The 13,934-nt window shown below is 43.5% G+C and overlaps 1 protein-coding gene and 1 non-coding gene across 2 annotated transcripts in view; one reads left to right on the top strand and one right to left on the bottom strand.

Annotated features, from left to right (window-relative positions):
• Nucleotides 1-13,934, top strand: part of LOC126108402 (uncharacterized) — a 142,630-nt gene that overhangs the window by 95,085 nt on the left and 33,611 nt on the right. The window lies entirely within an intron of this gene.
• Trnas-cga (transfer RNA serine (anticodon CGA)) lies at nt 6,538-6,612 on the bottom strand. Its single transcript has one exon. It is a non-coding gene; the product is annotated as a tRNA-Ser (tRNA).

The raw sequence follows: 13,934 nt of genomic DNA, 5'->3' as shown, positions 1-13,934 counted from the left end.
GTCACCGGGTTGCGAGTCTTATTCGGTGAGGCCACATCGGGTGACTCGCTCATCGGTGGTGACGAGATGGTGACGAGGACAGCGAAACACCCAATCCACGAGCGGAGAAAATCTCAAACCTGGCCAGGAATCGCACCTGAGCCTGCCGTGTGGTAGGCAAACGTGTTACCACTCAGCTAAGCACGCGGACAGTAACTAGAGGAAAAGTTCCTACAATGAAAAGTCCGGAAACGAGTACATGTTGATACGTAGACTGACCTGTCCTCTCATTCTCATCTGTTTGTTATGTAGAAGTAGACACTATAAGCAGTGCTGCATGTGGTTGCCACATATCCTGACATACTCTTCAACCCTCCTTCACAGTGAATTGAGCACTCTTTTAGTACACATTACTGCACTCAGATCACATCCGACACTGTTGTAACACGTTAGCCACGGACCGACGCCAATAACTGCCCCACAACAAAGCTCCATCGGATTCTGGTTCAGTGAATAGAGAGGCCGTGCTATCATCTGGGAAACATTGCATCGAGGTCACAATGAGGTGGTGCCCAACATCTGTATCCACAGACATCGTCTTTCTGCAAAGGTAATGTTCTCCAACAGTGTGGGTAACTAATAGTACGCAAAACGGTGATACGAGACACCTATTTGTCTCTCCAATAAAATGTACCCGTACAATGAAACTGATCCCGATACCTCATCTCCGTGATGCTCGAGGGATTCCACCTATTCACGTGTGTGTACTGTGGTAATTTACTATCCTGTAAATCCTGCCTGATCTGTAAATAAAATGCAGGCTACGAACTGAACTGCTTCTACGGTCTTATCTGAACAGGTATTGGTTTCCAAACATATCACCTTTGGAAATTCTATTCTAGTTTTAACCAATAGTACCACTTTCAAAAACACCTTTTATATGCCTTTTTTACACTACATGTGAGATATTTTGAAAGTATGCATTTTTCTATCAATAAACACCAGTGTATCACACTGTAAGACACAACAGCACAGCCACAATGAACCACTGTTTATTCTTCTTCCACAGGTAAGCAAACAACAGTTGAGACTGTAGGCACAATTCAGGTACCGATACAAGCAGTTGCTGACACTAAGTGGAAACACAATATGAAGGCAAGAACCTGTTACACTGTGCTTAAAAAGAGGAGGGCTCCAGCATACGGCACGACGGGTGCCAAGCCACGTACACGAGTCACACGGCCCACCACAGACATATTCCGGTTGCCAGCCCGCACAGATGATGTCGGCAGAATATTCGCACTGGCGGCTCGGTGCCGTGGCACGTATCCCAGAATTACGTACGGGGTTATAGCACCTCTCCTCCCTCAGGGAAGGGGGCTCCGCTGATGTCGGCGTCTGTGTTACTGTCGAAACTTCTGCAGCAGATGCCGTGCGTCGTGACAGTGGTACAGAAGGAGATTTGAGGCCGGAACCGGTCAGTACGGGCAGAGGCGAGACGGCTGTGGATAGCGAGGCAGCCGTTCCCTGCAAAGTACCATAAGAGACACGGCGGAACTGTACCTACGGGGAAGGCACCGGCCTCTCGGTCATGTGTACCAGGGACGCCAGTGTCGGAGGCCCGGAGGAACCGGCCCGGCTGGCAGTAGAATTGCCAGTGGCAGCGAATCGTCAAAGGGAGGCACGGAAGCAGGTGTCGGAAGGCCGGACCCTGGAGGAGAGATAGAAGGGCGTTTCTGCCCCTGCAGAAAGGATGCCACTCGAGACAGATGCCGAGGGAGCAGTGGAGTGGAGGTGGCAGACGTGCAGCGCTCACCGTGCTGCGAGGACGTAGCCAGTCACAGTGACGCACTGGTACGTACGGAACAGAGGCAGTTGCCTCGGCAGCTGTGAATCGTAGCCAGAAGTAATTTCGGTCGACAGCTGAACCCTCGAGATCGGACTGCAAAGCCCGAAGGGAATCGCGATGAAGTCCGCACTGACGGTCGGCAGGGCAGTGTGAGCAGACGTCTGGCCGGTGACCGTGGAGCATCTCGGCCGGCCTCCTATCGTTCACTGGTGTAAACCTGTAGGACATCGACAAGCGCGTCGAGGTGTTATCTGTGGAGTAGTCTGCATCGTACTTCTTCATTTGAACCTCAAGTGTGCAGATGAGACGTTCTGCCTCATTGCAGTATTGGGGGTGAAAAGGAGGAGCAGTCATGTCGTGAATGCTTTGACCAGTACAAAAACGGTGGTAGACCCGAGACACAAACTGTCGACTGTTATCTGTCGGAAGCGTATAAGGAAATCCTCCTTAGGAAAAATTTTGGAAATGGCCTGAATCGTAGCCGTGGCTGACACTGAGTGACAGCAGATAACATACGGAAATTCAGAAAAGATGTTGACAACCAATAAATTTAGGAAGGTTTCTGCAAAATCAATGTGGATGCCTTCCTATGGACGCTGCGGTGCAGGCCACAGGGAGAGCGTCACCCACAGTCCCCCCTGTTGGATAACATGCTGAGAGCAGATGTACAATGTCATTGTTGATGCCAGAGCAAAACATGTGCCAATGGGTCAATAACTTGGTAGTGTCCACAATGTAGGAGCTGAAGCACATCGCACCACAGAGCAGCCAGAATCAGTCGTAGGTGACAGTCTGTCCTCAGCTAAGAGAACGACACTGTCAAATACCGAAAGGTGGCGACGGACAGCAAAATAGTTATGCAAAGGATCAAAAGCCCTGTCCAGAGGCCTATCTGGCCGACTCTGCTGAACGAGGTGAGAAACTCGATGCAAAACTAAATCAACAGCAACGGCAACTGCTATCCGATAGCCCGTAACACAAAACTGTACCTTGTGCCTCAGCATCTGAGAGGAAACAAAGGAGATTATCCTGGTCCAAAGTAGGATCTGGCCTCATTGAAAACTGGTACAGCACATTGGCACTGGCATTGTGTGGTAGGCCAAAAACCTATTTCACGGTTGCAGTGAGACAGAAATGGAGCCCAGCACTGGTGGCGTTGTGCTGTTTTGCTGGGCAAGAAATCAGAAGAATTAAACAATGAAACTGAGCGCTTGTGGTTAGTAATGAGGTGGAATTTGATCCGTACAAGAACACACGAAACTTTTTGAGGGCGTAGACAATACCGGGCACTTTCTTTTGAAATTGGGAGTAGCATTGCTGAGCACAGACGAGTGCTTTCGATGTGTAAACTATCGGATGTTTGGAACCTCCATCATATCAAAGTTCTAGGATGGCCCCAAGTCCATACTGAGAGGCATCCATAGCCAAAAGCAGCTGGTGGCCAGGATGGAAAGAACCAAAACAAGGAGCAGAATGTTGCGGACTGGCATCCACAAAAAAAGAAACATTCTTGTGAAGCAACTCGTGGAGGGGACAGGACAATGTGGCCACACCCAGAATAAATTTGTGATAGTAAGTAATTTTACTAAAAAATGCTTGGTGTTCTTTGATATTTGTAGGCTGAAGCAGAGCTCTGACTGTGGCAACCCGGTGACATACGGCTTAGCACCGTCCCGAGAAATACAAAATGGAGGGCTGAAAAGAGTGTGACTTGGCCAAGTTGCATTCCAACCCTGAAATATGTAAGACTGTGAACAAGGCCCATAGTTATGTAAATGTCCTTCTGTGGCAGCACCCATTGTGACAATGTCATCGAGATACTTGAGGCACCCCAGAACAGACATTGTCGGTTATTTGAAGAAAATGCTGAAAAATTGCCAGGCACTAGCCACATTAAGTAGCAGGCAACAGTACTGGTACAATCTGAACAGTGTGTTAATCATTAGAAGTGAGATAGACTCCTCAAGCAATGGGAAAAAAAAAAAAAAAACCACACACACACACACACACACACACACACACACACACACACACACACACACACACACACTCTGCAGTATCAGGCAACTGAAACCACACTGTGATGGTGTGGTTTTAGCTGCCTGAGACTGCAGTCATGTGTGGGAGTTATGTGTGTGTGTGTGTGTGTGTGTGTGTGTGTGTGTGTGTGTGTGTGTGTGTGTGTGTGTGTGTGTGTGTGTACATCTGTTGTTGACGAAAGCCTTAATTGCTGAAAGCTTTATTTGTGACAGTCTTTTTGCTGTGCCTATCTGTAACTCATCATCTTCGCTATATGGTGAGCAGCAACTTTTTTTTTCATAATATTGTTACATTCCATCCTGGATTTTCCATTATTTGAACCTGTAAAAAGGCTTGAGATAAATCAGTTTTGGAGAAAAACTGGCTCCCAGCGAGTTTCGCCAAAAACTTGTCCAGACCATGTAACGAAGCTAGCTGTGATATTTTTACTTCCTCTCTTGTTTTGCCATCTGCCTCCTTAAAATTCATTTTTTTATGCCTGACTAATTACTATTAACATATGTGAGTGTAATCTGCATTTCCATAAAAGAGAAAGGTTGGCCCTCAGTTTTAAAGAATATAACACCAGAGCTAATTTTGTGCTTAGTTTTATGTTTGTAATTGATTTTCTAATTTATTTTGACTATTCCTAGTTAGTATCTTTTGTTATAGGGTGAAATCAGTAATTGTTTTGTAACTTAAATTCTACTGTTGACTTATAAACAAACATAAATTCTGTACTAATTGTAAACATTTGATGGAACAACTAATAGTATTCTTAAAAGATCTATTTGGCTTTATTCGAAAACATGTTAGCAAAGCCGACTTTTAATTAATTCCAAAGTAATTTCCAGTTTTGTCAAAAGTATTTTTTGCATAACTATATTTATTAATTTCATGATTTAAACAAATAATACGGCTTAATCCTTGCAGCAGAAGAAACTGTTAAAAAGATGCAATTTTTCAGTGCATGCAGTTAATTTGAAGGAGTAGGTTCAATTGTAGTTTCTGTAAATTAAACATCGAATAATGTGTAGTTTCACGGCCTATTATTGTGAGTATGTGTAAGGGCCCGATGTTTGGTCCCGACACAGTCAGTCCGTGGCCGAGTTTCAGGCAAGAAACCTGTGTTGGTTAGAACAACAACAATGCATAAACTTAACTGTGAAATAAGTGTAACAAAAATAGGCCATTTCTTAAAACAATGATAGTGTCGTTAAATTAATTTGAAATACTGTGAATTGTGTGGTTAGGTTGTTACTGTTTGTAGGTGTTCAACAGAAGACTATTGTAGCAGTATGTGAAGGTTTGCCTGCAAACTATTAATGAGGCTCATTGAAAGCTAAACTATAGTGCACTGCCCATATAATTGTGTATTATTGGGGGTTGTGAACAGTAAAAGTAAAGAACTGTGAAACGTAAATGTGCACCTGTTGGCTACATCGTTTAAAGTAGTTAGTGTTGAACTTCAAACCCCCATTTTTCAGCCAGAGTAGCAACGCAGTACATCGACTCTGAGGACAACAAACGAAGAAATAAAGCAGGTGAACATCACAACAGTGCAAATGGTAGGTGTCAATGATAGACTGAGCTTTAAATGAAACTTTGAAGTCACTTCATAGGTGAAGCCAACCAATCAGTTTTTTTAACAGTCATGAGGAGTGTAGAATGCTCACTTGGTGTAATAGACTGTATGAACCCCAGCAATGTCAGTCTGTCCATTTCCGATTTCATTTAATCACACAAAGCCACTGGAATAGGACGCTCCAGGAAAAAGTGTTGCCACACAATAAGTGTCAGGGTAACATGGGCTGCAAAATGAATTGCACAACCTAACCCATCTGAAAAGAGACAAGCACTAAGAACACAGGGAATCTAACTGATGGGAAGAGACATGGTCAGAACCGAGTTGCACTATATCCAAAGTGGAAAAACCAAAAGCTCTGAAAGCATCCAGGCTCTACAAATTTTTGGTACCAGCTACCAAAAATGTCAAGGCATAAACCACACATTTATACATAGTGGGAGCCATAGATTGCCCCAAAATTGGAATATGTGCCTGTCGTAACTCTCCAAACGTCAAGTAACTGGAAACAAATTTAAGTTTGTAAGTTCAGTAAAGTCATGGCTGCAGCTGTGTCCACTTGTTTTTTGTGCACTTTGTTTGTAACAATTTGTAAGCATTACAGACACACAATTAATGTCCACGTGGAGGACGGTGGGAATGACACACAGATGCTACATGTCTTTTTCTCGTACAGTCGTTGCAAGTTGCCGAACACTTATAGCGTGCGGCCCCGTCACGTCATACGAAACAGTACAGGCGAGATGGGAGTGCTGAGTGCTGCCATTGCTGCAGTTACTGTCCAGTGTCGTGCGGAGTCCGCATTTGTACGGTCGCCACGTCTCATCGTCCCCCCTTCCTGGCCGAGAACTGACTGACACCCTACGACCGGGAACAGGAGCCACTGGGGCGAGATGACATTTAGCCTTAATCTGATCACCAGCAGCACAAGATACCTCGAAAGATCGAGCAATATTTATCGCTTCAGCCAATTACGAACTCTCGAACTGCAGTGTGTGTTGACGTAGCTCCTCATTGGGAGCCACTCGAACGGTGTCACCGTGGTTCATAGAATCGGCATAAGAATTGTAGTGGGTATTGAAACTTCCTGACAGATTAAAACTGTGTGCCGGACCGAGACTCGAACTCGGGACCTTTGCCTTTCGCGGGCAAATGCTCTACCGACTGAGCTACCCGAGCACGACTCATGACCCGTCCCCACAGCTTCAATTCTTCCAGTTCGAGTCTCAGTCCGGCACACAGTTTTAATCTGTCAGGAAGTTTCATATCGGCGCACACTCCGCTGCAGAGTGAAAATATCATTTGTGATGGCATCGATTACAAACTGACATTTGTGACTGAGGTCGTAGCGTTCAACTACCTGAGTCCAGTAGGATGGTGGAGCTGACAACAATAGAAGTCTACGTGCATTGCAATGACATGCGTACATTTACAGACATAATTTGACAGCAACTTACACATTTTGGTGAACAAAAGTGATGCAGGTTCCCGGAGTGGGGCTGACTGGGAGGACAACTGGTAGACCCAGGGAGGAATCCGAGAAATATATACGACACCCTGAATTTCACTGTATATCGACGTAAATAAACGTGCATATTTGTGAATTTTTGGAAGGCACCATTGACCTTTGCACAATCTACAAGCATTCGGGGTTTGTGATTTAGTTACTGTAGCAGACTTTCTAACTAACATTTTGTGTTACATCTAGTTTCCCTTTAAGTCAGGTTACTCTGTCCGAACAGGCTCGGTACTGACCGACTGGTGTGTGATCCTCAACCTGTAGGCGTTACTGGACGCGGATACGGAGGGGCGTGAAGTCGGCGTACCTCTCTCCCGGCCGTTGTCAGTTTTTGTGACCGGAGCCACTTCTTCCGAATCGAGTAGCTGCTCAATTTGCCTGACGAGGGCCGAGTGCAGCCCGCTCGCCGACAGTGCTCGGCCACCCGTCCGAGTACTGACCGAGCCCGACAGCGATTAACTTCGGTGTCCTGACGGGAACCGGTGTTACCACTGCGGCAAGGTCGTTGGCTTTAAATTCGGGTAGCCCTGTATATTACCTGCATTTATCATAAATTAATTCGGTTTTTCAGTTTGCTAACAACTATAATTAACATGAAAATGATTTAGGAAACAACTTTTACCACAGGTTTTTGCATCGCCTTAATAGAAATCTTGTTTTGTGTATCTGCTTCAATTCTTATAGAGAATTAGCAACTTTCTAGCTCAACAGATTAAAAGATAATCGGCAGGTTTAATTTAAAGTTCTTTGTTTACTCCCATGTAATACATTGCACCAGCCACAATGCAGCCCCACTGTGAATGCCGTTTCCAAACACGGCACGAGTCGGTTGACTTTTGTAAGCAGCAGGAAGTTGCCCCGGCTACTATCAAATGATTGACAGCTGCTGCGAATCGATATTTCGGAAGAGCTCCCGAGAGTCTGGTACCTGTGATACCTTTACCGGAGGTACCTCAAATACTGTCCTCTCCTGCGGATTTTGTCTCCTCTGCAGAAAGAATCCACTAGACAGGAAGTGGCACATCAGTGGTAGATCTAGGCATCCCGTACAGGGGGACAGGGACCAGGGAGAGTGTTGTACCGATCCCCCTAACTGACAAGTTTTAGGTACTGTGTTTCACTGAAACTGAGACAGTCGGTGGGACTCACTTCACCAGTTTCATCTGGTGTCAGGAGGAGGCTAATGCAAAAGGGGTAGGAGTCTATTAATCATTGGCAGTTCAAAAGTATGGCGAATGATGGTGCCCCTCAGGGAAATGGCAGCAAGGGACAGGAAAGGACACCAGGTGCCCTCAATGAGTGTGCCTGGGGGCCTCATTCAGCATACTAAAGAGGCTACTCCAGCAGCCATTGAGGAAACGGGGTGCAACCGACTGCAGATTGTGGTAAACATTGAAAAACGTGATGCCTGTCATCTCGGCTCCAAAGTCATTCTTGGGTCATTCCAGTGACTGGCAGAGAAGGTTGAAAGATAGGTCTTGTAGATGGAGTTTCAACAAAGCTCACAATTTGCAGCACCGTTCCCAGAACTGATCGTCGTCCCTCGGTTCCGAGTCAAATGGAAGGACTGAACCGGAGACTCTACGATGAGCTGGGAGGTGACCTTCTCGACTAGCACCGTAGGGTTGAAAACTGTAGGATCCCCCTAAATAGGTCAGGTGTGCACTACACATTAGAGGCTGCTACACAGGTAGCTGATTATGTGTAGGCAGCACACAAGGCTTTTTTAGATCGAGCAACTCTCCATCCAGTCCAGATAATGACGTCTGTAATAAACCCGGAAGTATCAGTGTAAGATCGAAAGATTTGCCTCCCACAGGTAAAAGTATTAAAACCCTAATGGTAAAATGCTGAAGCATTTGTAACAAAGTGCTAGAGTTTGAAGCACTCGTGAAAAGTAGTGAAGCTCACACGATACTAGGTACAGAAAGCTCGTTCGAACCAGAAATTGATAGCAGTGATATTTTTGGGCAAAATTTAAATGTTTGTCAAAAGGATAGGCAAATAGGAAATGGATGTGGTGTATTTGTCACAGTAAATTAAAAAACTCAGATCCACCAAGACAGGAATTGAAGCTGCAAGTGAGATTGTTTGGCCAAGACTCAGTATCAGGGTGGGCATAAAATGATAATTGGATCCTTCTATTGCCCTCAGACTTATCTCCTGGTGTAACTGAAAGCTTAAGAGAGAACCTCCGTTCATTGGATGTAAGTTCACCAATCGTACTGTAATCATTGGTGGAGACTGTAATCATCCAACAATTAATTGGGAAAATTAAATTTTGTTACTCGTGGATGTGATAAAACATCATGTGAAACTTTATTAAATGCCTGCTCTGAAAACTACTTAGAACAGATATTTACGAACCCCACTGGTGGAAATGTATTGGATTTTATGGCAACAAATACACCTGATCTCTTTGAGAATTTCCACATTGAAACTGGTATCAGTGACCGTGATGCAGTTGTGGCAACAGTGATTACCAAAATACAAAGGATAACTAAAACAAGCAGAAAGACATATATGTTCAGAAAACTAGACAAAAAGATCAGTAATGTCATATCTCAATGAGGAACTTGAAACTTTCAGCACAGGTCAGTAGCACGTAGAGAAAGTCTGGCTCAAGTTTAAAAGAATAATTGATCATACAATGGATAGATTGTACCCAGTAGAACAGTTCATACGTAATGGGTGGAAATGTCCGTGGTGTACAGTTATTGTAAAGAAACTTCTAAAGAAACAGAGTTTACTGCATAATAGGTATAAAATAAAGTATTGGACTATAGATAGAGAGATGCTGAATGAAACATGTTTGGCTGTCAAAAGAGCAATGTGTGATGCCCTCAATGACTATCATAGCAGAATATTGTCAAATGATGTTTCACAAAATCCAAAGAAATTCTGACTGTATGTAAAGGCTGTTAGTGGCATCAAAGTTAGATCCTGTCCCTCGTGAATGAGACAGGAACTGAAATTTGAGGTTAGCAAGGCAAAAGCTGAAATGCTGAACTCTCTTTTCAAATGTTCCTCTATGCAGGAGAACCCAGGAGAATTGCCCCAATTTAATTCTCATAATACTGAAAAGATGAAAGAAATCAGTATTAATGTCAGTGGTATTGAGAGAAGGCTGAAATAATTAAATCTGAACAAAGATCCAGACCCCGATGGAATCCGTATCAGCTTCTGTAATGAATTTATTGCTGGGTTAGTCCCTCTTCTATGTATAATCTATCATAGATCCCATGAACAAAAATCCATGCCCAGTTCTTGGAAAATGGCGCAGGTCATACCTGTCTACAAGAATGGTAGTAGAAGTGATCCACAAAACTAATGTTCAATATTCTTGACACCAATTTATCGTAAAATCTTGGAACCTATTCAGATCTCAAACATAATGAGGTATCTTGAACAGAATGACCGCCTCAATGCCTGCCAGCACGGTTTTAGAAAACACTGATAATGTGAAACCCAACTCACACTTTTCTCACGTGACATACTGAAAGTTTCGGATCAAGGCAACCATGCAGGTGCAGTGTTTCTTGATTTCTGAAAATCGTTTCACTCAGTACCACACCTACATTTATTGTCTAAAGTATGATCATATGGGGTATAATGTGAGATTTGTGACTGGATTGAGGACTTTTTAGCAGGGAGAACACAGCATGTTACTTGAATGGAGAGTCACTGTCAGATGTACAGGATGACACAGAATAAGGGGAATGTGTGAAATGAGTAGTGGCAGCCACGGGCAGGTGGCAGCACTGCGGGTTTGTGGCAGTTAATGAGTAAACAGTCCACTATATAAGTAATCGTGGATCAGTGGAATGGAAAACAGCATGCATTAGCCATAAAAATGTTTTATAAAAACAATGATCTTTTGGTAGTGAGGCAGAGGGAGTTACGATATTTTTATAATTTAGGACATTGTATGCCATTCTGTTGAAACACGTGATAAAATGTTGGATTAATAACTTTGAAGAGACTGGATTTGCCATCACGAAGAAACCAATAGGACAGCCAAGAAGGGTGCATTCTCCAGTGAACATTGATGTCGTATGTGAGTCTGTCTTGCGGAGCTCACAGCATTCAATTTGTAAGCGAGCAGCAATGGTTGGCATGTCCCAGCAGAGTGTTCACGGAATTCTTCATCTCAATTTAAAATTTCATCCGTACAAACTACAGATGGTGCAACAATTGTAGGACAATGATTACCGGTTACGATTAGGATTCTGTCAACAAATGGAAACAAAAATAAACATTTATGATGAGTTTCTAAACAAGTTGTGGATGTCAGATGAGGCACATTTTCATCTCACAGTTTATGTGAATAAACAGAACTACTATTATTGGGCAAACACAAATCCTAATGACATTCACGTGTGCCCTTTACACGCTAGTAAAGTGACAGTATGGTGTGGTGTTTCACCACATGGGATTATCAGACCATATTTTTTTTGCAAATGAATGGGGAAACACAATAAGTGTCAAGCCAATCGTTATGTGAAGATGTTAGAAACTTTTATTACACCTGCATTGAACAACTTTCCAAACGGTCAAGAAGCCCGGTTCCAACACGGTGGAGCGACATCACACATGTGTGGCAATCAGTGGCATATGTGTGAGAATTGTTTGGCAAGTGTGTGATCTCAGGATTTGGTAACATTCCCTGGTCCCCTAGATCACCAGGTTTATCCTTTGTGATTTCTTCTTGTGGGGCTACCTCAAGAGCAAAGTCTACACGGCTCAACCAAGAAACCTGAATGAGTTAAAACAGAGAATCTGGGATGCAGTTCACAGTATCCCAGCTGAGATGTTGCAGCAATCAGTGAGGAATCTGAACAGATTTCACAAATGTATTCGTACAGGCGGATGCCATCTAAAGGACGTAATTTTAAAAAAATGATAAATGCCATTAATGTTTCATAAATAGCAAAGTTGTAAGGTTTCAATTACGATGAGTGCAATATTTTTCCTTCATCACCTCTAGTTTTATTGGATTGTGGAAATGTTCCAGTTTTCCTATGTCACCCCATAGAAGTAAATTTCGATATGCCCCAGGAAAGTGTTGGGACTGTTGCTGTTTGTGTTGCATATTAATGCCCTCACAGACAATATTAGTAGTAAAATCAGGCTTTTTGCAGATGATGCAGTTATCTATAATGATGTACTATCTGAGAGAAGCTGCATAAATATTCAGTCAGTTCTTGATAAGACTTCAACATGGTGCAGAGATTCGCAACTGGCTCTAAATGTTCAGAAACGTAAAATTGTGCACTTCACAAAATGAAAAAATGTAGTGTCCTATGACTATAATATCAATGACTCACTGTTGGAATTGGCCAACTCATACAAATACCTGGATGTAACACTTTGGGTGAATATGAAATGTGTACAAAGGTTCAGTTGTGGGTAAAGCAGGTGGCAGACTTCAGTTAATTGGTGGAATATTGGGGATGTGTAATCGGGTAACAAAAGAGATTGCTTACAAATCACTTGTGCGAACCATCCTAGAATATTGCTCAAGTGTGTGGGACCCATATCAGATAGGACTAAAATGGATACTGAACATATACAGAGAAGGGCAGCATGAATGGTCACATGTTTGTTTAATCTGTGGGAGAGTGTCACAGAGGTACTGAAGGGACTGAAATGGCAGACTCTTGAAGACAGACATAAACTATTCTGAGAAAGTCTATTGAAAAAGTTTCAAGAACCAGCTTTAAATGAATACTCTAGGGATATACTACAACCCCCTACATATCACTTACATCATGAGGATAAGATTAGAATAATTACTGCACACACAGAGGCATTCAAACAGCCATTCTTCCTGCACTCCATACATGAATGGAACAGGAAGAAACTCTAATAACTGATACAAGGGATGTACCCTCTGCCGTTCACCTCATGGAGGTTTGCACATTATAGATGTAGGTGTAGATATACATGAACTGTTGAGAAAAAGGTGGAAAGGCCCTTTACAGTTTGATTAAATTATTATCGTTAAGTCGCTCGAAAAAATAATACAGCAATATATTTAGGAGTACCCATCTTGTGGTACTGAAATGCAACAGTAACGTAAAATTAATTGTAAGATAAGCAGATACCAATCTGAAAGCCTAAATAAATACACTACTGGCCATTAAAATTGCTACACCATGAAGATGACATGCTGCAGAAGTGAAATTTAACGACAGGAAGAAGATGCTGTGGTATGCAAATGATTAGCTTTTCAGATCATTCACATAAGGTTGGCACCGGTGGCGACACCTACAATGTGCTGACATGAGGAAAGTTTCCAACCGATTTCTCATACACAAACACCAGTTGACTGGCATTGCCTGGTGAAACGTTGTCGTGATGGCTCATGTAAGAAGGAGAAATGCGTACCATCACGTTTCCGACTTTGATAAAGGTTGGATTTGATAAAGGTCATATCGCAACATTGCTGCTCGCGTTTGCCGAAATCCAATTACTGTTAGCAGAATATGGAATTGGTGGGTTCAGTAGGGTAATACAAAATGCGTGCTGGATCCCAACGGCTTCGTATCACTAGCAGTCGAGATGACAGGCATCTTATACACATGGCTGTAACAGATCGTGCAGCCATGTCTCGATCCCTGAGTCAACAGATGGGGACGTTTGCAAGACAACAACCATCTGCACGAACAGTTCGACGACGTTTCCAGCAGCATGGACTATCAGCTCGGAGACCATGGCTGCGGTTACTATTGACGCTGCATCACAGACAGGAGCACCTGCGATGGTGTACTCTATGACGAACCTGGGTGCACGAATGGCAAAAAGTCATTTTTTGGTATGAATCCAGGTTCTGTTTACAGCATCATGACGGTCGCATCCATGTTTGGCGACATCAGAAGCATGTATTCGTCGTCACCATACTGGCGTATCACCCAGCATGATGGTATGGGGTGCCATCAGTTACATGTCTCGGTCACCTCTTGTTCGCATTGACGGCACTT

This window comes from Schistocerca cancellata, chromosome 11, assembly GCF_023864275.1.
Source record: "Schistocerca cancellata isolate TAMUIC-IGC-003103 chromosome 11, iqSchCanc2.1, whole genome shotgun sequence".
NCBI lineage: Eukaryota > Metazoa > Arthropoda > Insecta > Orthoptera > Acrididae > Schistocerca > Schistocerca cancellata.
The sequence above is the reverse complement of the archived record's forward strand: the minus strand, read 5'-3'. Positions and strand labels throughout refer to the sequence as shown.